General features: G+C 37.9%; 1 protein-coding gene across 12 annotated transcripts in view; it reads left to right on the top strand.

The window, feature by feature from the left end:
• khdrbs3 (KH domain containing, RNA binding, signal transduction associated 3) overlaps positions 1–22,785 on the top strand; it is a 180,630-nt gene that overhangs the window by 68,804 nt on the left and 89,041 nt on the right. The window contains exon 1 of one of the 12 annotated variants that reach the window (XM_048202999.1): positions 9,643–9,741. The exons of the other annotated variants lie outside the window; for them this stretch is intronic. The gene's annotated coding sequence lies outside the window, so the exon portion shown is untranslated. Of the gene's footprint in view, positions 1–9,642; positions 9,742–22,785 lie in introns of those variants that run through there. 12 annotated transcript variants of the gene reach the window in all.

Here is a 22,785-nt window from a genome sequence, read left to right as displayed (position 1 = left end):
TTTTTGTGCGTAACGTATGGTCGTACTTGCTTCGGTAATTATGGGCAAATGCATTTTAAAGTCAGTGTTAGATATGTATTTTGTTCTGTATCCCATGTGTGAGGCCTGTCGAATGTGTAGTGTTCATTTTAAGTGGAGTTGTTTTCAGTGTAGTGAGATGAAAAAGATTTACCTTCACATAGGGTATCTGGTTTTTGTTTACACTTATTAGAGATATATCTCGCCTGTTCATATACTCAAGGTCAAGCTGCTATTTTAGAGAAACAGAATGATGCTCAGAAATGCTGCTGTTTTCAAAGGGGCCATATCATAAAAAAAAAAAAAAAAAAGAGATTTTCCTTGCTCTTTTTAAAAATACTTTTAAAAATAGCATGCAGACATTACAATTATAGGGGTTTAACAGTTTGTATTACAATTTAGTTTTCACAGATTATATAAAGAAAATCTACAAACCCGATTCCAAAAAAGTTGGGACACTGTACAAATTGTTAATAAAAACAGAATGCAATGATGTAGAAGTTTCAAATTTCAATATTTTATTCAGAATACAACATAGATGACATATAAATTTTTTTTAAAAAATTATCATTTTAAGGAAAAAATAAGTTGATTTTAAATTTCATGGCATCAACAAAGTTGGGACAAGGCCATGTTTACCACTGTGTGGCATCCCCTCTTCTGCAAACGTCTGGGGACTGAGGAGACAAGTTGCTCAAGTTTAGGAGTAGGAATTTTGTCCCATTCTTGTCTAATACAGGCTTCTAGTTGCTCAACTCTCTTAGGTCTTCTTTGTCGCATCTTCCTCTTTATGATGCGCCAAATGTTTTCTATGGGTGAAAGGTCTGGACTGCAGGCTGGCCATTTCAGTACCCGGATCCTTCTACGCAGCCATGATGTTTGTAATTGATGCAGTATGTGGTCTGGCATTGTCATGTTGGAAAATGCAAGGTCTTCCCTGAAAGAGACGACGTCTGGATGGAAGCTTATGTTGTTCTAGAATTGGATATACCTTTCAGCATTGATGGTGCCTTTCCAGATGTGTAAGCTGCCCATGCCACACGCACTCATGCAACCCCATACCATCAGAGATGCAGGCTTCTGAACTGAGCGCTGATAACAACTTGGGTTGTCCTTGTCCTCTTTAGTCCGGATGACATGGCGTCCCAGTTTTCCAAAAAGAACTTTAAACTTTGATTCATCTGACCACAGAACAGTTTTCCACTTTGCCACAGTCCATTGTAAATGAGCCTTGGCCCAGAGAACACGACTGCGCTTCTGTATCATGTTTAGATATGGCTTCATTTTTGACCTATAGAGTTTTAGCCGGCAGCGGTGAATGGCACGGTGGATTGTGTTCACCGACAATGTTTTCTGAGCCCATGTTGTGATTTCCATTACAGTAGCATTCCTGTATGTGATGCAGTGCCGTCTAAGGGCCCGAAGATCACAGGCATCCAGTATGGTTTTCTGGCCTTGACCCTTACGCACAGAGATTGTTCCAGATTCTCTGAATCTTTGGATGATATTATGCACTGTAGATGATGATAACTTCAAACTCTTTGCAATTTTTCTCTGAGAAACTCCTTTCTGATATTGCTCCACTATTTTTCACTGCAGCATTGGGGGAATTGGTGATCCTCTGCCCATCTTGACTTCTGAGAGACTCTTCCACTCTGAGAGGCTCTTTTTATACCCAATCCTGTTGCCAATTGACCTAATAAGTTGCAAATTGGTCCTCCAGCTGTTCCTTATATGTACATTTAACTTTTCCGGCCTCTTATTGCTACCTGTCCCAACTTGGAATGTATAGCTCTCATGAAATCCAAAAGTTTTCAAAAATCCAGAATCCAAAATCCAGTTTTCACAAATTCACGATTTTGTAGTTTACACAGAGATAATAACGGTATCGTTTTCAAAATCTTGCACTTTGGAACCTGTTTTCAAAAGTTTGTGTTTTCAGGTCCCAAAACTCCATTGTTGTGTAAATGAACGTCAAAAATGCATAAAAAAGTTTTCAGTTTTTAGTTAAAGACGGTGATATGTTATCGGCCCCTAAAGTGACAGTAAAGACATTTAAAGGCAGGAACACACCAAGCCGACGGTTGGCTGTTTGGCAGTTTTTGTTCGTCGGCCGACTAAGTTTTCTCAGTGTGTTCTGCATCGTCAACTGAAGTTGGTCCTCATCGGCTTTTTTTCAGCTGATTCGACATGTTGAATCGGCGTCGGAGCTCGTCGGTCCGTCAGGCCATCTGATCATTCTGATTGGCTGTTCAGCTACTTCCACCTGCTGGTACGGAAAGGCATTTCATCTTACATAGGCGCAGAACGGATGTGCTACTTGGCCGTCGGCTGTCGAGCGTTGGTTTGGTGAGTCAGGCCAACTTTGGACCCAGACGCTGCCGACGTGAGCCAACCCCACAGTCTGCTTTCATCGCCACTAGTTCGGCGTCGGCTTGGTGTGTTCATGCCTATAAATGTTACAAAAGATTTCTATTTCAAATAAATGCTGTTCTTTTGAACTTTCTATTCATCAAAGAATCCCGAAAATAATGTATCATGGTTTCCACAAAAAATTTAGCAGCACAACTGTTTTCAACATTGATAATAATAAGAAATGTTTCTTCACAATATTACTGTTTTACTGTATTTTTGATCAAGTAAATCAGCCTTGGTGAGCATGAAAAACATTAAAAAACCTTACTGAACTGTATTGTGAATACATGAATACCTTTAAAACTTTGAATCCAGCCTAAATTATGAATGATCATTTCTTCTTTTATTAAATGCAAAAAAACTAGCATTTCTTTTTGAAGAAAAAAAAAAAAAGATTTTCAGATTCCTACACCCTACTTTGCCTAAAGCGTTTCACAAACTTTTGGAGAACACTGTGCATGAGTGACACAAAAAGGCACCGGTTTTGTTGAAAGACCCCCTAAAGTTCCTCTGTCTCTGTCCTGCTGCGCTGTACGTCTCTTACAAGTGTATTATCACCCAGCCAGCCACCACTCTTCCCTTCATTTAGGCTATCGATCCCTGTTTTTTCTCATTCTCAGCGCTTTGTGTAATCGAATAGATCCAACACTAGCTTTCTGCCGCTGTCTTACAGGACCAGCGTCAAGCAGTCGCAGTCTATTAGCGAATATGAATAATTAATCAGGGATAGCTAGAAAGGAAAAGGATACACGCATACAGAATCCATATTAATTATGATGTATTGTGTCAGCGTATCACAGCGGAGATGGCTAAGACGGCATTCCTATAATAAGTGCACTTTGAAGCTTAGCTGTGTATCCTCAGGTGAAATGACGTTATGCATCCATAGAATGATTACTTGATATTAAGGCACAGAAGGGAATGAACCTTGGCCATATGAATGACAATGCAGCTGATTAAATGCTTTTCATGAATGGGGTACAAAATAGGGTCTCAAATAGTCATTAAAATGAGCTATTTAATGAGCAATGTTACTGTTAATTGTCAACCTTATTTTTTTAGGGGTTCAAGCACGTAGCACTGAAACCCTATTGTAATTGTTCAGTTTTCCAAGGATCAGCATTCTCCCCTAAAATTGATCGGGCAGACCAAAATGTAAGTTGTAGAGACTTGAAACTTTGAGGGCTGGTTCACACCGTCACCAAGGCTTACCCCGATCGGCCTGACGGGGGTGCTACAGCAGTGAAAAGTACAAAATGGCTCATAACTCCTAAACCGTTAGGTGTAGGCTCAAGTGTCTTATATTGTTGGAATCCTTGGCTGAAGACGTGAAACTCGTGAAAGGAATGAGATATTTTCACCAATCTGAGCACACCTATGTAGGAACTCATTCAGTGATTGTGTGAAAGAGGACATAGCGTTTGGCCACTTGGTGGCAATATAACAGGAAAAAAGCATGAAAACGCCTATAACTGCTTCAATGTTAGTCTGATCGACTTGAAAATTGGCATGCAGAGTCTTCGTCCAAGGGGCCACGAGTATCTATGAGGACATTGACGTATCTCAACTTCGTGCTTCAACTTCGATAACTGTTAAAAAACTATATGAACCATAAATTTCCTATGGTAAATTGCTTGTATTGGCTGTAAATGGTCTTTTCCATCTATGATCTACAGTAATATATATATATATATATATATATATATATATATATATATATATATATATATATATATATATATATACTGTTAAATATTGTTTTTGCCTACAAATAATTGATGTGAACGGTTAAATCAATCCCCAGTGAGCACATCAAAAAATTAACAATAATTTATGCTATGCATGCATACACACATTTTAATAAATGTAATCCTGCCACATAATATTAATGATAAGACTAATTTGATGTTTAATTAAATATAATGATTTTAAGGACTTTTAACATGAATCAATTCGATATGCATATAGTGATGCAGTCAGCGTATGACACTGTTTATGGCTATGGCATTGGGAATTTAATTCGCTATGGGAATTTAAATATGCCTGACTAAACATTTGAGTGTTCAGTCTAGACTTAAACAACAAGACCGTCTCAGTCTTAGGAGCCACGGATAAAAATGTTCTTCCTCCTCTCCACTTGGCACTCAGATGAGATGTTTTAAAGGAACCTGAACTGGCATAAGAGGTATTATGGTGATCTGTAGACCATTAAGTGCTTTATAAGTAGAAGCATTTTATAATTCATACAGACAGATAACCAGTATAGTGATGATAATAGGATTGGACAATCATATAGCATAATAGGATAGGATTGATACAATCATATTTTCTGGTTATAGCTCTGATGGCTGCGTTTGGAACAAGTAGCAGCTTAATTATGGAGACATTGGGGAATCCACAAAGTGCATGTGTTATATGAATGCACATCTTGTATATGTTCTGACAAGCACTTACCATTAACTTTGAAATAGTTGTACTATTCCAGTTGTACTTAAATTAATTGGTAGTATTTGCTTATTCATTACTATTGATATAGTATTAATATAGAAATTAGAATTATGAAAAATTGATTGTTGATATGAAAATGTAGGTCGAAATTTGAATATCTAAAGTTTACATATCTGAATTCTGATCTTTTATTTTCTAGAAAAAATATTTGAAAATCCATATATATACTACTTTACACTTACAGATTAAACATTCATGATCACATTCATCAATTTATAAAGATTGGGCATATCTAACACTTTGCACAAAGACAGTGAATAAAAAGGCTCTGTATTTGTGTGATTTAGTTTACACAGGCCTCACTTCACCCTACACCCAGACCTTAAAATTGCTTCCTGTAATCACGACAACTGGCAGGCCATTACAGCATGTCAACAGCAAAGGCTTTTAATGAATAACAATGCTGTCGTATCCTTCATGTTGTCACGTAGCTCCAAACACAAGGTGATTTTGGAAGCTCTGATGCCACTGGCTCAGCAATTCAGGATCCCAGAGGAAATTTTTATTGGCTTCACTTTCATCACTCAGGAGAATTATATGATTTCTCAGATATGTTTTTATTGAAGTATCAACTTTTTCATGCTTTAAATCTCTTAGGAGAACTAAAAATAGACACATGACAATTGTTGACATCCAGTAGTCAAATAAAGTCACCTTTATTTATATAGCGCTTTATACAATACAGATTGTTTCACAGCAGCTTCACGATGATAAACAGGAAAACAATAGAATCAATGATGCAAAGTTCATCAGTTATGAAACTTGTTAAATTCAGCTATATGCAGCTCTACTGCTGTTATTCAGCTCAAGTCAGTTGAGTGTTTATTCAGTTCTGTTCAATAATAACGAGTTAATTATATAAAAAATTGATGAATTTGAATTGATTTAGCTATAAAACAGTATTATCATCCAGCTCAATTCAGTTCATGTTTTGTTCTTATCCAGTAGTGTCAGTGCAGTCAAATCGATGATATTACTGAACATCAAGTATCTTTTAAACCCCAACTAAGCAAGCCAAAGGTACGAGTATAGAGCTATAAAATTAAAGAGGACCTATTATGCTTTTTTACATGTTCAACTTTCTTTAGTGTGTAATGTTGCTGTTTGAGCGTGAAAAAGATCTTGAAAGTTAAAAAGCTCAAAGTCACTCCAATGGCAGTTATTGTCTATATAATTCCCTGAAACGCCTCCATTGTAATCTTGAGTTTTTTTACTGGTAATGTTCCTCATTTAAATAATTCCCACCTAAGGCATAAGCACAAAAAAGGGAGTGAGTCCTGGTTGAGTTGTGTTAGTCGCGGTTATGGTAAGGGACATGACATTTTGACATGACACAACACACTGGCCCAGCCGACCAATCAGAGCACATTGTGCTTTTCAGAAGGAGGGGCTTTATAAAGCCAGGAACTAAACAGGGGTACATTTCCCAAAAGCATCATTAGCCAATTATGGTCGCAAGTTCCAACATTTTCAACATAGTTCAACGAGCCTGTTTTTCCGGAAACCATAGTACCAACGAACATTCGCAAACAGCATCGCAAAATCGTGTGGTTGGAACGGCAGCTCTCGACATGTGGTTAAAAACATAGTTTCTTGTTTGCATGACATGTGGACCGGTTTCACAGACAGGGCTTAGACTAAGTTCAATTAGGGTATTTCAGAAAAAAAACATTATTGGTGTACATCTTGAGACAAAACAATGACACTGGCAAATTTGAAGATATGTCAGTACAAGTTGAAACAGCTCAAACGTGCATTTTAGCCTAGGACTAGCTTAAGCCTTGTCTGTGAAACTGGGGGAATAAGTCCTTATTTTGAGCAAAATAAGCAAGCTGACATTCAGTACAATCTATATCTTTCATTTCGAATACATGTGACCCGTGCTGGCAAAATGAGTTGGAATGAGTCGGGCTAATTACAAGCTACAGGCAAAACAAGTCAAAAATGTCGATTTTGGTCGAATTTGAGGTTTTGAGGTCACAAAAATGAGTTCATTAAGCCCTCATCCAAATGCTTCAAATAGCAATTTTATGAAAAATGCCATTTTCCTCTTCTTGCTTCACCACTCGAGTTTCCCCTCAGCAAGTTTGGTATCGTTTTAAAGCGCAGCATTCCAGCTTTGTGAATATTCATAGCGGATTTTGAGGGCATGAGTCTGAACCAATGGAATGTGATTTTCAAACTCATGCTGATGTAAACACATCGATCTTACCCGCGCTGACTGACAGATCCGAAGCGCGTGCACAAAGACGCCTCAGACAGCGTACGATCCCGATATACACTTATAAACAGAACTACGGTATTTCAAAATACTTAAAGTAGAATATTGAAAAAAGTTACAGTAAATATATATATTTTCCTATAGATATTTGTCGCAAATTTGCGACTATACCGTTTCGGGAAACCGTTGTGACTAACTAGTCGATTTCTTCAATAATGCATCGTACTATGGTAGTGAAGCAGCGAGTTATGTTGTTGTACGGGAAACACAGCCCTAAGAGTTTCTGACAGACTAGGAAAAGAGGTGCTGCAACAATGTCAGATATGTGAAAACTAAGGTGATTAGATCTATGATTTTTGCAATGTTTTTGGTTTCTTAGAAAGGTTTATGATGTTGTTGAGATTGCTTCTGAATCTAAAGGAGACGTGAGGTTACCAAGGTCTTGTTCCCAGGAGAAACATCTCAGAATTTAGCAGAAGTGTGTTTGAGTTTCATTTGAACTTGTTGTATTGAAGAAATAGCTGAGCTATTAAAGAGATCTCCTTTGTGAATTTTCTTTCTTTTGGGTTTTACCTTTAATTATTAGTGAGGAGAACCGAAGGTGCCTGTCAGCCGGTGTCAGACGACACTGTGTGTCTGCTGCAGCTCTGCACCATCCGGATTGAGGTCTGACCTTGGCGTGAAAAGTCTGCCTCTTTCTGCCTGTCTCTCTGTCTGGAATGTCAGTTGTACCCTGACGACGGTACCTTGCTCACTTGACATGGACCTTGGAGGATACTGCACCTCTGTCCCCATGTTTTACCTCCTCTCTCTTTCTCTCCCTGGTTCTCTCACCTCAAAGGTCCAGTAGCACTAAATAATGGAGAGCTGTTGGAGCAGTACGGTGTCCCTGAGAAACTCAAGCCTACACAGTGAGCTAGCCTGGCTCCTCTCCCCATTTTTAAAACCACAATCTTGGAGCAGCACTTTTAACTTTCATTTCAGTGACTAAAAGATGAAGCTTGTACAAGCACAGAGATGTTTTGGGTAGTGTTTGTTGTCCAGGGTGTTTACTGCATCACATTAGTTGACAGATTCTTCACTCAGAACAGTACATGGGGAAGATCGGCTGTAGCGCTCAGAGAAAAGTGTGAAACACAGAGAGGGGCGAGAAGATGACAGATGTTTGGAGAACACAGCATCGTTTGACTGCGAGCTTCGGCTCACATAAACCATTTTGTAAAAGCCCTAAAAGAAATACTAAAAGGAATACTTTATCCAAAAAAACCAACACCCAAAAGCCCAGGTTGTTCCAAACCCATATGATTTTAGAATTTAATATTTATTTCTTAGCTCTTTCCCTGCCATTGATGGAATTTTCTGGCTTTCCATGTTTTCACTTTTATATGGTAGGGGGCACTATTACGCATCTTCTGTACTGAATCTCTGGATCAAAACACAGGCAAAAAAGGAGCAGAAATGCTTATGCATATTGTAGTCCTTGAAAGAAACACGATTTTCCCTAATGGTTAGAGAGTCAGACAACCCGAAGGTTGTGGATTCGATTATCAATACCAGCAGGAAATGATTGAGGTGCCCTTAAGCAAGGCACCTAACCCCCCAATCACTCCCCGGGTGCCACAGCAAAACTTTTAAAAATAATGATTAATTTTAATTGTTTTTAATTTAATATTTTTATGATTTCTGTTTAGATTTCACTTTTATTTTTATTTCAGGTTTAGTATTAGATATTTTGGTACTTCAACTTAAATTTGATTCAGTTAGCTGCCATTTAAGTTGCATTTTTTTCTGCTAATATTTAAATTTTATTTTAGCTAATATTTAAATTTATTTTATTTTAAATGATGAAACAGATTTTTAATAGTCTTAATTTTAGTTTCAATTAACAATGACAACCCTGGGAAATAGTTTTTTGGTGTTTTTTTTTTTTTTGGTCATTTTTTGTCCACATCCATTTTCATTGTATGGAAAAAAGCAGTTATTTTTGCAAAATTATGGCATATATATATATATATATATATATATATATATATATATATTATTCATTTATTTTTGTATTAAGTATTTGAAGTATAAAAGTTACTGTAATAAAAGTGATAATTTGGAATTAGCCACCACTTTAAGTAAATAACTAAAATGTATTTAAAATAAACAGATACAGATTACGAAATTACATTTGAAAGATAATGTAAGCTGTCATATTAATTTAAAATTAACTTATTATAATGATAACAATAACTGTCACGGTACGTGGCTAATAACTAACAGCACGACGAAAAGGAGATTCTCAAAATAGTCCTTTATTGAAGATTCCACCAAGGAAACACACAGGAGACCACTTAAAGAAACAGAATAGCACACTCGAACACTGACGAGACAGGACAATGAACTGAACAAAACAGCGATACTTACACTAGGACTAAACAAGGGAACTAACGAGTTAATTAACACAGGCCAGGTGAATAAGATGAAGCAGAGAAACATGGGAAAACTGAGTCAACTGATGATGAGCAAACAGAAGGTGAACGCAATGAAAACAAAGACAAAACAGTACAAAACCCTGACAATGACTGCATAAAGTAAGCATTTTGGGGTTAACATGCTAATTTTTCTTATAAGGAATAGTGTTAAATTTTTGTTACTCAGCATATTTCAGGTGTTTGAGTCATGAAAGTATTGCAGTTTTTCCTCTCACAAAAGTTCAAACTTCACATTTTCTCCATGCTTCTGCTTGTATTGTGAGTCAGAGCCCTAGGCTGGAGAGCTCAGCTCTGATGAACTGGAGAGTATGAAATTTCATTCGTAACAGATGATTATGAACATTTGGATTGCTGTCGCTCAGCCAGACTTTTCTGCTGTCTCATTCTCCTCCTTCATTTCTCCTTCAGAAAAGAAGAAATGAAGGAGAAATGAAGGAGTGCTTTGCGTCGTGCCTAACAACGCCCTTCGGCCGTGACTTATTCACGATACAGCACAGCCTCTCGTACCTTATTGCTTACTTAAATAACTGTTTTCTATTTGAATACATTTTAAAATGTAATTTATTCTTGTGATGCAAAGCTGAATTTTCAGCATCATGTGACACTCCAGTCTTCAGAAATCATTCTAATATGCTGATTTTGCAGCTCAAGAAACATTTATTATTATTTTTAAATGTTGAAAACAGCTTCATATTTTTGTGAAAACCATGATACATTTTTTTCATGATTGTTTGATGAATAGAAAGTAAAAAAAAAAAAAAAAACAGCATTTATTTGAAAAAGAGTCTTTTGTAACATTATAAATGTCTTTGCTGACACTTTTGATCAGTTTAGTGCATCCTTGCTTAAAAAAAAAAAAAAAAAAAAAAATCCCCTAAAATTTGAGCAGTAGTCTTATCAGCTTCTCTTCACGACCATGACATGGTTTTCAATGCCTAATTGTCACAGAAAATCTCATATGGCAGACCTTTTGTAAGCTAACAAGTGAAACTTTCAGGACATTTTGCCATAATCGTTTAATAATTGGGCCTGAAAAATTGTTGACAACTATGAATATAAAATGCACAATCTATGTCTAAGATGACTTCTCTGTTCTGTGTTTTGCTCGTCTCTCTCTTCAGGATGTTTACTTTCTGTCAACTCAAACTGTGCCAGGCGCGGCATAGGTCATGAATATTAATTATGTTATGCGAGATTCGCCCTAACTGATTTGCTGAAAGGCTGACTTTGGCAGGTGACAGAGGGTCAAGGTATGACTGGTTAGATCTTGCTGGAGTATACAATAACTGTATCATTATATGGGAAAAAGCATATTTTTTTTCATTGACGGCCATTCGACATTGACACTGACATGCAAGCAACAAAAATTTCATTATACAACAGTCCTTCAATTTGATTGGGCCGTTTTTATGCTCATATCTGTTATACACAATCCACCTCTAAAGATAATTAGAAAAAAGAGAGAGAGAGATGCTGATGCAAAATATGTGTTTTTTTTTTTTTTTTGTTTTTTTTTGCAAGCCCCAAAAAAGATAAGAGTTATGAAATATGATATGACAGACAGAAGAGGCTGACGTCTGGTGGAGAGAAGAACAGATGCCCTATCTCATCTGGATCTTTCTCTCTCTCTCTCTCTCTCTCTCTCTCTGTGTCTCTCCGTCTGTCTCTCCACCTGCATTTTTAACAAGCGCGCACACATAGATGAAGCAGGTCAAATGGAAATGAGAAGTAACCAGGATAGATGTTAAACCCTGGTTTAGCATTTAAACACACACATATACATAAAGCCCAGGTCGGTAATGAAATGCTAAAGTGTGCAGATAGTGTGTGCCCTTTGGGATTGTGTGTCTGTCTTTGCTTATGTTTTATTGCAGAAAAGGGAATATTTGATAAAGAGACAGACTTTAATAATACATAGGGAATTCTCTTTTGCTTATATAACATGTCTCGTGTGTATGCGCCCACACACACACACTTGTGTAAGGGAGACCTTAGACATATTAAATATGCAAATAATTCTTTGAAGATATTTCTAATTCACTGCTAATTAAAAAGTAACTTGTCTAATTACATGTAAAGCTTGATAGGTGAATCTCAAAGACATGTGCGGCTGTTATTGCAGCCTATTTTTAGGAACATTAAGGTTTTTTTGTATTGTGATATGATTTTCATGATAATTACTGTAATGTAAACTAATCTTTTTCTTTCAGCTCTGATAATTGTTTTGAAGTTTTTAAAGAAATATTATGCTATTTAATTTCCTAATGTACAAAATATACTTTTTTTAAGGGGTCATGAACTGCATTGTTTTATTGTTTTATAATGTTTCATGGGGTGCACTTATAATGATTTTTACATCAAAAATTGTCATAATTTAGAAATAAAAGGCATTTTTTCTACCCTGATTTTAGCCCTCTGATTTGAACGCCCTGTTTTAAAGGATTAGTCCACTTTTAAATACACTTTTCCTGATAAATTTACTCACCCCCATGTCATCCAAGATGTTCATGTCTTTCTTTCGTCAGTCGAAAAGAAATGAAGGTTTTTGAGGAAAACATTCCAGGATTATTCTCCTTACAGTGGATTTCAATGGCTACCAACAGATTGAAGGTCAAAATTACAGTTTCAGTGCAGCTTCAAGGGCTTTAAACGATACCAGATGAGTAATAAGGGTCTTATCTAGCAAATCGATCGGTCATTTTCGAAAAAAAAATACAACCGTTTATGCTTTATAAACAAAATATCGCATTGAACGTACTTTCCGCTTCCGCATTCTTCATAACGCTTACGCTGAATGTTCTACGCCTTCCCTATTCTACTTACGGAACGAGCGCGGCGCCAGTTTAGTTTTTTTCCGTAACTTGAATAGGGAAGGCGTAGGACATTCAGCGTAAGCGTTATGAAGAATGCGGAAGCGGAAAGTACGTTCAAGGCGATATTTTGTTTATAAAGCATAAACGGTTGTATTTGTTTAGAAAATGACTGATCGATTCGCTAGATAAGACCCTTATTACTCATCTGGTATCGTTTAAAGCCCTTGAAGCTGCACTGAAACTGTAATTTTGACCTTCAATCTGTTGGTAGCCATTGAAATCCACTGTAAGGAGAATAATCCTGGAATGTTTTCCTCAAAAACCTTCATTTCTTTTCGACTGACGAAAGAAAGACATGAACATCTTGGATGACATGGGGGTGAGTAAATTTATCAGGAAAAGTGTATTTAAAAGTGGACTAATCCTTTAAGGGTTGTGTCGACTTCAGTGAAAACGCCCACTGCTGTGATTGGCTAACATCTTTGCATATGAAATAGCTAAGTATTACTCTCTATGTGGAACTCTCTCGACAACTTTTAGCACATTTTTAATATTAGAGCTCTCAAGGTTAACTAATCATGAAAAGTGCTGAATATAGCATTATTTTTAGATTGTAGCATGAAAGGTTGCAGTGATGAACATTGTAGCCAATCATAGACATGTTGCTGAGTGCATGAATGCAGCATTCTTTGCAACTCGATTTCTGTACTCACAAATGTTTTCATCATAACTAACAGTGCAAACACGATGTAAATAAGAGATTCGTTGATTTTAACAGGAGAGTCCAGAACTCAGTCACTGATAAACTTGTGCTGTTTGATTGACAGCTCCAGCGATTGTAAAGGGAGCATTCTTTCTATATATAATCTAAGAACAGTTTAAATAACAGATTATTTTCATCCTACTAAGAGAAACAATGTGAAGTTGACCGTTTAGTCACTGGTTTGATTTACTGACACATAGACCATGAACATCTGACTGTACATGAATCATTAATATCAGAAATTACTGGTCAAAGATCAGGCATTAGAATTAACACAGTTACTCGCATATTGTCACAAGACCATATCATAAAATTATGTTTGCAATTTGACCAAATAATCCACAGTGAAATGTACCGAATATAAATAAATAATGCTCAACTTCGACATTCACATCTTGCCGTCCCCAAAGCCATCTTTATCGCTTGCTAGCTTTAATAACCCAGCGTTAGCACCTCTCTGTTACCTACTGCATGGCATGCGCGATTTGGTGGGAAAATCCTGACCTTGGCCGTTGGTCTTCTGTGCACGGTTGCACATTCATGAGACTCTATTAGCACTGTGGTTCATTCACCAGGAAAAAGCACTCAGGTTGTGAAAAATGAAGATGTATACAGTATATATAATAAATAAAATAAAAAATATATTATATTATTAAAAATTATATTAGAAACATTTAATAAAAATGTGACATGAAATCCAACACCCAGAAATCCCAAAAAGAATCCGTGTACTTTCTTCACTGAGGCTGGTACTCCGGTTGTAAACCGGCAAGGTTTTGTTCCGTCCTCTGCGCGGTGTCAACTCACATCAGAAGCATTTCAGAAGCAAAGTGGCTGGATTCGCAAGACCACAAGATTTGCCTGTCTGATGTTTTTTCCTTTATTTTTTCATGTTTTTAATGGCTAAATGGGTATATTTTGTCCGTTTTAATTGTTTATTGCTATGCCATACTTTATTTTGCTGTATCCTACAGACAAAGTTAATACACTTAAAAGTCCAGTTATGGATGACAAGAACAAAAAAATATTCAAGTTTTTCAACTTCAAAACTCTTGTCTTCAGTTTCTGGCCTCCTAGTGATCTGAAATATGAGCGGGATATATGAAATATGACGCACCGCTGACGCTTGCGGTGTGAAACCGGCGTAAGGCTACGTTCAGACTGCAGGTAAATGTGCATTTGTGGCCACTTCCATTTGTGGTCCTAAATCCAATATAGGTCTGTGTGACGAGCAGGGCGACGCAAGTGATAACGAGCATCACCTGTGAGGCGCACCGGCCTTGAGTCTCTCACGGAGGAGCTCCGGGAGCATAAAAGGAGGAGCGACGACAGTGAAGGACGAGAGAGGACAAGGCCTGGATATTATTTTATGTTTTATGTTGGTGTGGCCGGCAGATGTCCGCGAGGGTCTGCCAGCATTACTTTCGTTTTGTTCTTTGTTTATTTTATTAAAGATTATTGTTTTAACGTTCGCTGGTTCCCGCCTCCTTCTTCCCGTACATACGAACTGTGTTACATTGGTGCCGAAACCTGGGAGGAAGGAGGGACATGCTGTCGGAGAGCCCTCGCTGCTGAGGGGGATCGCGGTGCTGCGGAGTTCGGGCAGCGAAGACCGCTAAAGGCTGCCCGAGGCGGTGGTACTGGAGCCTTGTGGAAGGTGGGACGGAGACCCGGATGCTGTGTTCCTGGGACGAGGTGGGGTGGCTACCATCCTGGAGGGAGCGGAGGAGTGCCGTCGTCCGCCGTGGGCCGGAGCCTGCTACCGTCCGCCATGAAGGGGAGGAGCAGGGGACGGCGGACTCGCTGCCGGCTGCCCTCAACCGGAGGAGCCATTGCCGGCCAGGAGGCGGTCGAGGATCGGGCCGTCCACCAAGCATCCAGTGCCATCGCATGACACCGCGAGGAAGAGCCTCTCGGCTGGCTGAGGACCGAGTGGCAGTGTGTCTGGGAGCCGGACCCAGAAATTTTTTTTTCTCTCCCCTCTCTCGTCCTGTCGCTCCCCTTGCTTCCGTCTCCTTTCTCTTGTCTCGTCTGTCCTTACCCCCAGGTGCTGCCGAGACAGGCCCCCAGGGGGGGGAGTAAGCGCAGTTGCGGGAGTACCCCCCGGCCTGCGAGGGGCAATGGGGGTATGTGACGAGCAGGGCGGGCGAGAGCCGTGAGGGAACGGTGTGAGGCTGGTGACGCAAGTGATAACGAGCATCACCTGCGAGGCGCACCGGCCTTGAGTCTCTCACGGAGGAGCTCCGGGAGCATAAAAGGAGGAGCGACGACAGTGAAGGACGAGAGAGGACCAGGCCTGGATATTATTTTATGTTTTTATTATGTTGGTGTGGCCGGCAGATGTCCACGAGGGTCTGTCAGCATTACTTTTGTTTTGTTCTTTGTTTATTTTATTAAAGATTATTGTTTTAACGTTCGCCAGTTCCCGCCTCCTTCTTCCCATACATACGAACTGTGTTACAGTCTGATGTTCTGCAATCTGACTTCAGTCTGAACAGTCATATCTGAATTCATGCGACTTTTATTTTACATCACTCTAGATCGACATTCGTCACAATTCTGCTCTCTTTTTTCGCATCCTCGTCTTTGATTTTAATATTGCCTGTGCATAAATTTGCTGGGTTCTGCGGTAGATCGCACAATAAATAAACACATAATCACTTTCTTTAATGTCCTTCGTGTTTACTTCCATATGACAGAGTGCTGCATGACTTTTTTATCGTTCTTTTGCACATGTGGATCAGTTCAGGACCGTGATCTGTTCACACTGGAATCTGATATTGGCCACATTACACACATCATACATTACGGATCGGAGCCATAGGTCGGAATTGAGCATTAAGGCTTGCAGTGTGAACGTAGCCAAATAGAGTCTCATGAATACGCGCGTCGTGTAGCCGTTCACAGAAGACCAACAGCCAAGGTCAGGATTTTCGTTAAATATTACATTCAATTTCGGTGTGTCTTGTACGTGTAGCATGTGTAGCACTAGACCATTCTATGATAATTTTCCGTCTTTTTTTAAAAAGCTGGTTGTTGGTTGCTATTCATTGCCATTATATAGATGATCGCAAGCAGGACATTTTTTTTTTAAAGGGCCCGTTTTTCGTGGTTTTTTGAAGCTTTGATTGTGTTTATAGTGTGCAATATAACATGTGTTAACGTTTCGCGTGTAAAAAAACACAGTATTTTTCACATAATTTACTTATCTGTATACCGCTGTTTCCACTGTCATAAAAACGGGCTGATGACTTCCTTGTTCTATGAAGTCCCTCCTTCAGAAATACGTAACAAGTTCTGATTGTGCCAGCGGTTCCTGTGTTGTGATTCGACCGCAGTTTAGCGCATCTTGCCCGGAAAGGTCACGCCTCTTACCATAACATGGAGATGCACGCGCTCAGTGTTATTGTACACATGTCTTTAATTTTACCCTATCAATTTGAGCCGGAATCAGACCCGGTGATTGGACTGCGGGATGAAAATAACAGCGTTTCGACGACATGGCGACAAACACACTCTACAAACGCAACTCTTGTGTATTCCTGTGGGCGGAGGTTAGTCAAAAAACTGTTTTAGTGACGTCATTAAAGAAGGAAGTAGAGGGATGTAGTCCAAACTGGCCGTTCGATGTAGGCGACTTCTGTTAAATAAAATATCTCGCTTGGCATTGAACTTTGAGCTTTAAAATTTTACAGATTTTATTTATACTCGAACAACAACATTACACACTAACTAAAGTTTGAAACATGGGATCACGAAGAATGGGACCTTTAAACAATTCTCCTTTTATGGTCCAAAAAAGAAAGAAGGGCATACGGCATTAGAACAACACCAGGGTGAGTAAATGATGAGTTTTCATTTTAGGTTGAACTTCTGCTAATTCTTCTTTAAACATAGATTTTACAAAATATAGTGAGGTTTAAAACAAAATTGTAAAACAATTCCTGTGGGGTATGACAAATAAAAAAAAAATCAACATATATTCTCTAAAATTCTCTTTAATATATGTATCATGTTTTAGTTTAAGATGTCAGGATGATATTTAGGGTGGATTTAGGATATTTATTTATAGAGTTTAGAGTATAGATATATAGAGTTTATGTATTTATAGAGTATTATATGCATTTTGTTATATTTTTTACTGGAAAATAAGATTTTTTCCTTTTTTTTTGCAGTGTATTTCTGTATTACACTGACTGCAATTAGTGTGATTAAATGTGACTTTTAGCACATTCATGTTGATTAACATTTCATGAATCACTTCAAAGAGGGGATGAAAGAATATTATTAGCCACAAAACTTGGAGTCCCCTGTTGTTTTGTTGTCGAGATGCATATTATGTGTTTCACCAGCCTTTGAAAGAACTTAAGTCCTTAATGATAAACCAGAAAGCATGTTTCCCTCCTGAAAATCTATTATAATGCCAGATCATTTTTTGCAACCCAGTGCCTGCAGCATTATAATATTCATGAGCGAATGGTGTGTTAATGTTTGTGTTCCAAATAATTAGCATTTCTTATATTCCCACAGAGGACATTGTCTCACATTCCATCTTATTAACACGTCTGATTCCTGTCATTTCTTAACAGTTATGGGTGGAATTGTTCACAGATTTTTCTGTGGCGTAAATAACCTTCAAAGGATAGCTTTTGGCCGTCTGAGTTTTTCCCTCAGTTCTGTTCTGATGAGCTGTGCTGATCCGGGAAGCGGTGGGAAGGCGAGATTACGGCCCGAGCGTCTCAGACTTCTCCCTTGGCCTCTTTATTCGGGCTCTGAATGGGACGTCTGTCAGACGCTAAAGACATGGGGCTTAATCTTGCCAAGGCTGAAGATCAGACTAGAAATGCAAGTTGCACAAGGTCAAAGCAAATATGTTGCACTCTAATCGTTCATGGAGAGAAGGACAGGATGGATTGAAGGGAAATTAGATCTAAATAACCGGTATGAAATTTATCCTTAAGGTTACATCAATGCTACCAATATATAGACTATTCATGAAAATATTTCTTTGTTGACGTAGGTCAATGACAATGTCGAATGAAAAGTTTTTCATTTTATAAACAGGTCAGTTGGCTGTTTTGTTCCTTTGAGGAAAATTCTGGTAGTTTGGTTTAACTACAGGTTTTTCAACCACATTTAGAATGTTCACACTTGTCACTTAGCATTCAGACTGTCATTTTTAAGACTGAAGAAAGGTCTTAAAAGGAGATGGCAGTTCAGATGCCTTTACTGAACTGTAATGGGCAACGTATGACGAGAAGAACCAACTTTGGTTCGTGTCGCATTCAAATTTCAGTCAAATTTCAGTGTTCAACTTCACACTTATTCAAATGAACCACACTAACAGAACAATCAGTTCGTTTTAATCTAACCAAACCTGCCAGATGTGAACAAACTCTAAAAGACAGCATGTTTACCTCTATAGAGATTTTTTTTTATTGAATTCTCAAACTCATATTGAAGAATTCTTTATCATCTCATAATGTGGCATAATACTCTCATTATCCTTATGACATCACAAATGATTAGGAATTCTAAGACAGGTTACACTATTGATTATTTAAATAGTAATGATTACTTAATACACTATAGGATTTTTTAGTAAATTTCACAAATAATTATAAAGAAGCAGCAAGTAACATTAAATTAAAGTGAAATTTTGAACTAGCAAGTCTAAATTACTATTTTCCTGTAAAACATACTCCAATAATATTCGTTTATTACTAGTATTGATTTAAATATTATTGATTTATTATTGGTAATTTACTATTACTAGTATTATTTAAATATTATGTACATATTGATTTATTAAAGGTGCCATCGAATTGAAAATTGAATTTACCTCGGCATAGTTGAATCACTCCATTGTTTCCTCCTTCTTATATAAATCTCATTTGTTTAAAAGACCTCCGAAGAACAGGCGAATCTCAACATAACACCGACTGTTACGTAACAGTCGGAATCATTAATATGTACGCCCCCAATATTTGCATATGCCAGCCCATGTTCAAGGCATTACACAAGGGCAGCCAGTATTAACGTCTGCAGCTGCACAGCTGAATCATCAGACTAGGTAAGCAAGCAAGGACAAAAGTGAAAAATGGCAGATGGATCAATAATAACTGACATGATCCATGATAACATGATATTTTTAGTGATATTTGTAAATTGTCTTTCTAAATGTTTCGTTAGCATGTTGCTAATGTACTGTTAAATGTGGTTAAAGTTACCATCGTTTATTATTGTATTCACGGAGACGAGAGCCGTCGCTATTTTCATTTTTAAACACTTGCAGTCTGTATAATTCATAAACACAACTTCATTCTTTATAAATCTCTCCAACAGTGTAGCATTAGCCCGTTAGCCACGGAGCATAGCCTCAAACTCATTCAGAATCAATGTAAACATCCAAATAAACACTATACTTATGCGATTAGACATGCTACATGACGAACACTTTGTAAAGATCCCTTTTGAGGGTTATATTAGCTGTGTGAACTTTGTTTATGCAATGATAGAGTCGAGAGCTCGGGAGGGGGCGGAGAGCGCGCGATTTAATGGGGCCGCAGCATGAATCGGTGCATTTCTAATTCTGCCTCAAAATAGCCAGTTAAAAAAATTAATTAAAAAAAAATCTATGGGGTATTTTGAGTTGTAACTTCACAGACACATTCAGGGGACACCTTAGACTTATATTACATCTTGTAAAAAAACGTTCGATGGCACCTTTAATATTACTTGCATTGATTATATAAAAATTATTGCATGAGACTTATCTGGTTTTCAAAAATTTAAGAACACCTCCTGTCTGAACAGATCCTAAAGCAGAAAGTATACTTTGTTTTTTTATGGGCACAGTCGAACTCACAGCCTTGACTCGTATGAGTACACATGCGTTCGACGCATGCGCATTGTGACATGCAATTGCTATACCTCTATAAATTACAACCCATATAAACATCTTTGTATTCTTTCATGCTAGAGTTATACAAATGAGGGTACTTTCTAAACTCTTCACACAATCTCTCGTCTATATAGGCCTCTATTGTCGCTGTAGCTTGCATGCGTTCCGGTCTGTTCTGTTTATGCAGTTTTTCTTCAACTACCTTGTGAATTGATGCCAGCAGGGCATGGTTGCCACTTTGTGGATCCAGTAATGAAATGAAATGTGCATGTGTGACCTGCGCTTACAATGTGAAAATTTGGCGGTGCACGTTCAGTACATGCGTACTATTCTGATGACGAAATTCGCGTCACGCGCAGTGTACGCTGACCCTCGTGTATGTGTAAAAAATGAAGTATACTTTGGCCTTAAAGGTGCCCTTGAGTGATTTGAAAAAACATTTTAAATTGTTCCCTGATATCTACATAGAGGGTATGTGGCTTTTTTATGGCCGAAAATTGTCCAGATATGGTTTTACAGCTCCATTTATAACCCCACAAATAGCCCCTAGAATGAAAAGGTCTGTTTTTGCCTTATTTGGAAGGCTCATGAATAGTAATATGGTGCTCCGCTCTGATTGGCTGTTTCACTGTTCGGCTCCTTCCAGTAGCTCACACTGATAGCGAACAAATCTGTACTGTACGGCGTGAACGATGGAGAGTTTTGGTATTCAACCTTATATGTTTGAGCCTGTTTCTGACGAAGATGCAGATGTAGAGGAACAACCAATTTTGTTGCGATTGGCCATAGACGTTTCTGAGTGGTAAGTTAGTCTTTATTTTCAGTATGCACCTGCAAAACGTAACTGTTACGTCAATGGAACTAGCATATAGCGTTAACTTTACACTATAACTCATAACGTCAGTATTTGCAACTTTGTTTTTAGCATTGTAAAAAAAAATAATTGTAATAATGTGTCGCTGTATGGTTTTACAATGATAGCTTCTTCACTTTGCAATAACAACTCTAAACAACGAACGAAAATTTGTTTCTAATATATTGACATTACCGATATGATTTTAAATTTGATTTATTTAGCCAACCAAAGTAAAGCATAGAAGACATTCCAAAAAAGCAGTGTCATGTTTACTACTCAGCTGCCGTAGTGTGATTACGATTTAGCTATTAGTAACAAAAACTTACATCGTCTATAAATATCTTTTTCCACAGGTGTACGCATACAAGTCATACAAGTTCTCAAAAATAAAAATATTTGAAAAAAAGTGACTAAATGTCTTGTCAAATGACTATCGTTTCAGTTTGAACGGTGTAGAAAGTTAGCTAGAAGGATCGAGTATCTGTAGCTATCTGTAAGCAAATAAACTAACATAGTTAGCTTCGGTGTAATGTGTTGTTGGTTAAATATAGGTCAAATTATAATTATATCCGACAAAAGAGAATTGGCATATGTATCTACGGTTATGTTATAGATTTATATAACAAAGACAGTAATAAATTTTAACCTCACCGTTAATAGTAGTTACGTAAACTTTGCTATTTGTTACTGTACTAGCATCTTGCATTAGATCTAGACAACACTGGGTACATGGTCGTTAATGTTGTTAGCTCACTAAGAAACTTTACATTTAATCAGAAATAGTTTCTACAGCCAAGATGTGGATAAAAGCACTACTTACTGCTTGCGGGAATATAGTTGGAATTACCCCTTTCTTCAGTGTCAAACGCTGAGCGAAGCCTGCTTGATATTGTCCCAGGTTAGAAAAGCTGTCCGTGGTGAAATGGGCAGAGCAAACTAACAACTTTGAGTTAAATTGTTCCGGTATCCGGTTATAGATAAACATCAGCCATGCCTTTTGACAGTTTTTTTCTGGAGGAAGACTATGAAAAGTTTTCACATCCCCTTCACAGCCTGGAACATAACATTTATTTCCATGATCTGCCATTTTCGCTGTTATCCTCGCTTGGCTTGTTTCTTCACTCTGCTTGCAGAACTTCCGATGATTCCGCTGGGCGGTTCCGCCTGGCCTGGATCATGAGCATATGCAAATATTGGGGGCGGAGTCCCCGACTGTTACGTAACAGTCGGTGTTATGTTGAGATTCGCCTGTTCTCCGGATGTATTTTAAACAAATGAGGTTTATATAAGAAGGAGGAAACAATGGGGTTTGAAACTCAGTGCATGTCTTTTCCATGTACTGAACTCTTGTTATTCAACTATGCTAAGGAAAATTCAATTTTTGATTCGAGGGCACCTTTAACATCGACAGACTCTATTTGCTAAATGATTGTCTATGGACTGTCGGGTCAGTGATGAGCATATGCTTCATGACTGTGACCGTGATTTCACCAAGTACAACATGTTTTTGGATCAATTTTTGTTGATCCCTGAATAACATTCCAATCAACCAATCAGATTTGAGGGACAAGTTTACTGTTTATGTCAAGTTTAGGCTTATAAACAGGGTTAGGTACTTCTACGTCAGTATTATTCAGTTATGGCCAGGGTTAGGTTTAGGGGTAGGGAAAGGGTTAGGACTAAATTTTCGTACAGAATGTTGTTCCAGGATCAACAAAATATAAAATATATTGATCCAGGAACATGTCTTACTTGGCAAAATCATGGTGACCCTGGTACAATAATTCATTAATTTGCATATAAGGCA

This window comes from Megalobrama amblycephala, linkage group LG9, assembly GCF_018812025.1.
Source record: "Megalobrama amblycephala isolate DHTTF-2021 linkage group LG9, ASM1881202v1, whole genome shotgun sequence".
NCBI lineage: Eukaryota > Metazoa > Chordata > Actinopteri > Cypriniformes > Xenocyprididae > Megalobrama > Megalobrama amblycephala.
Note: the sequence above shows the minus strand (reverse complement) of the source record. Positions and strands in the feature narration are given on the sequence as shown.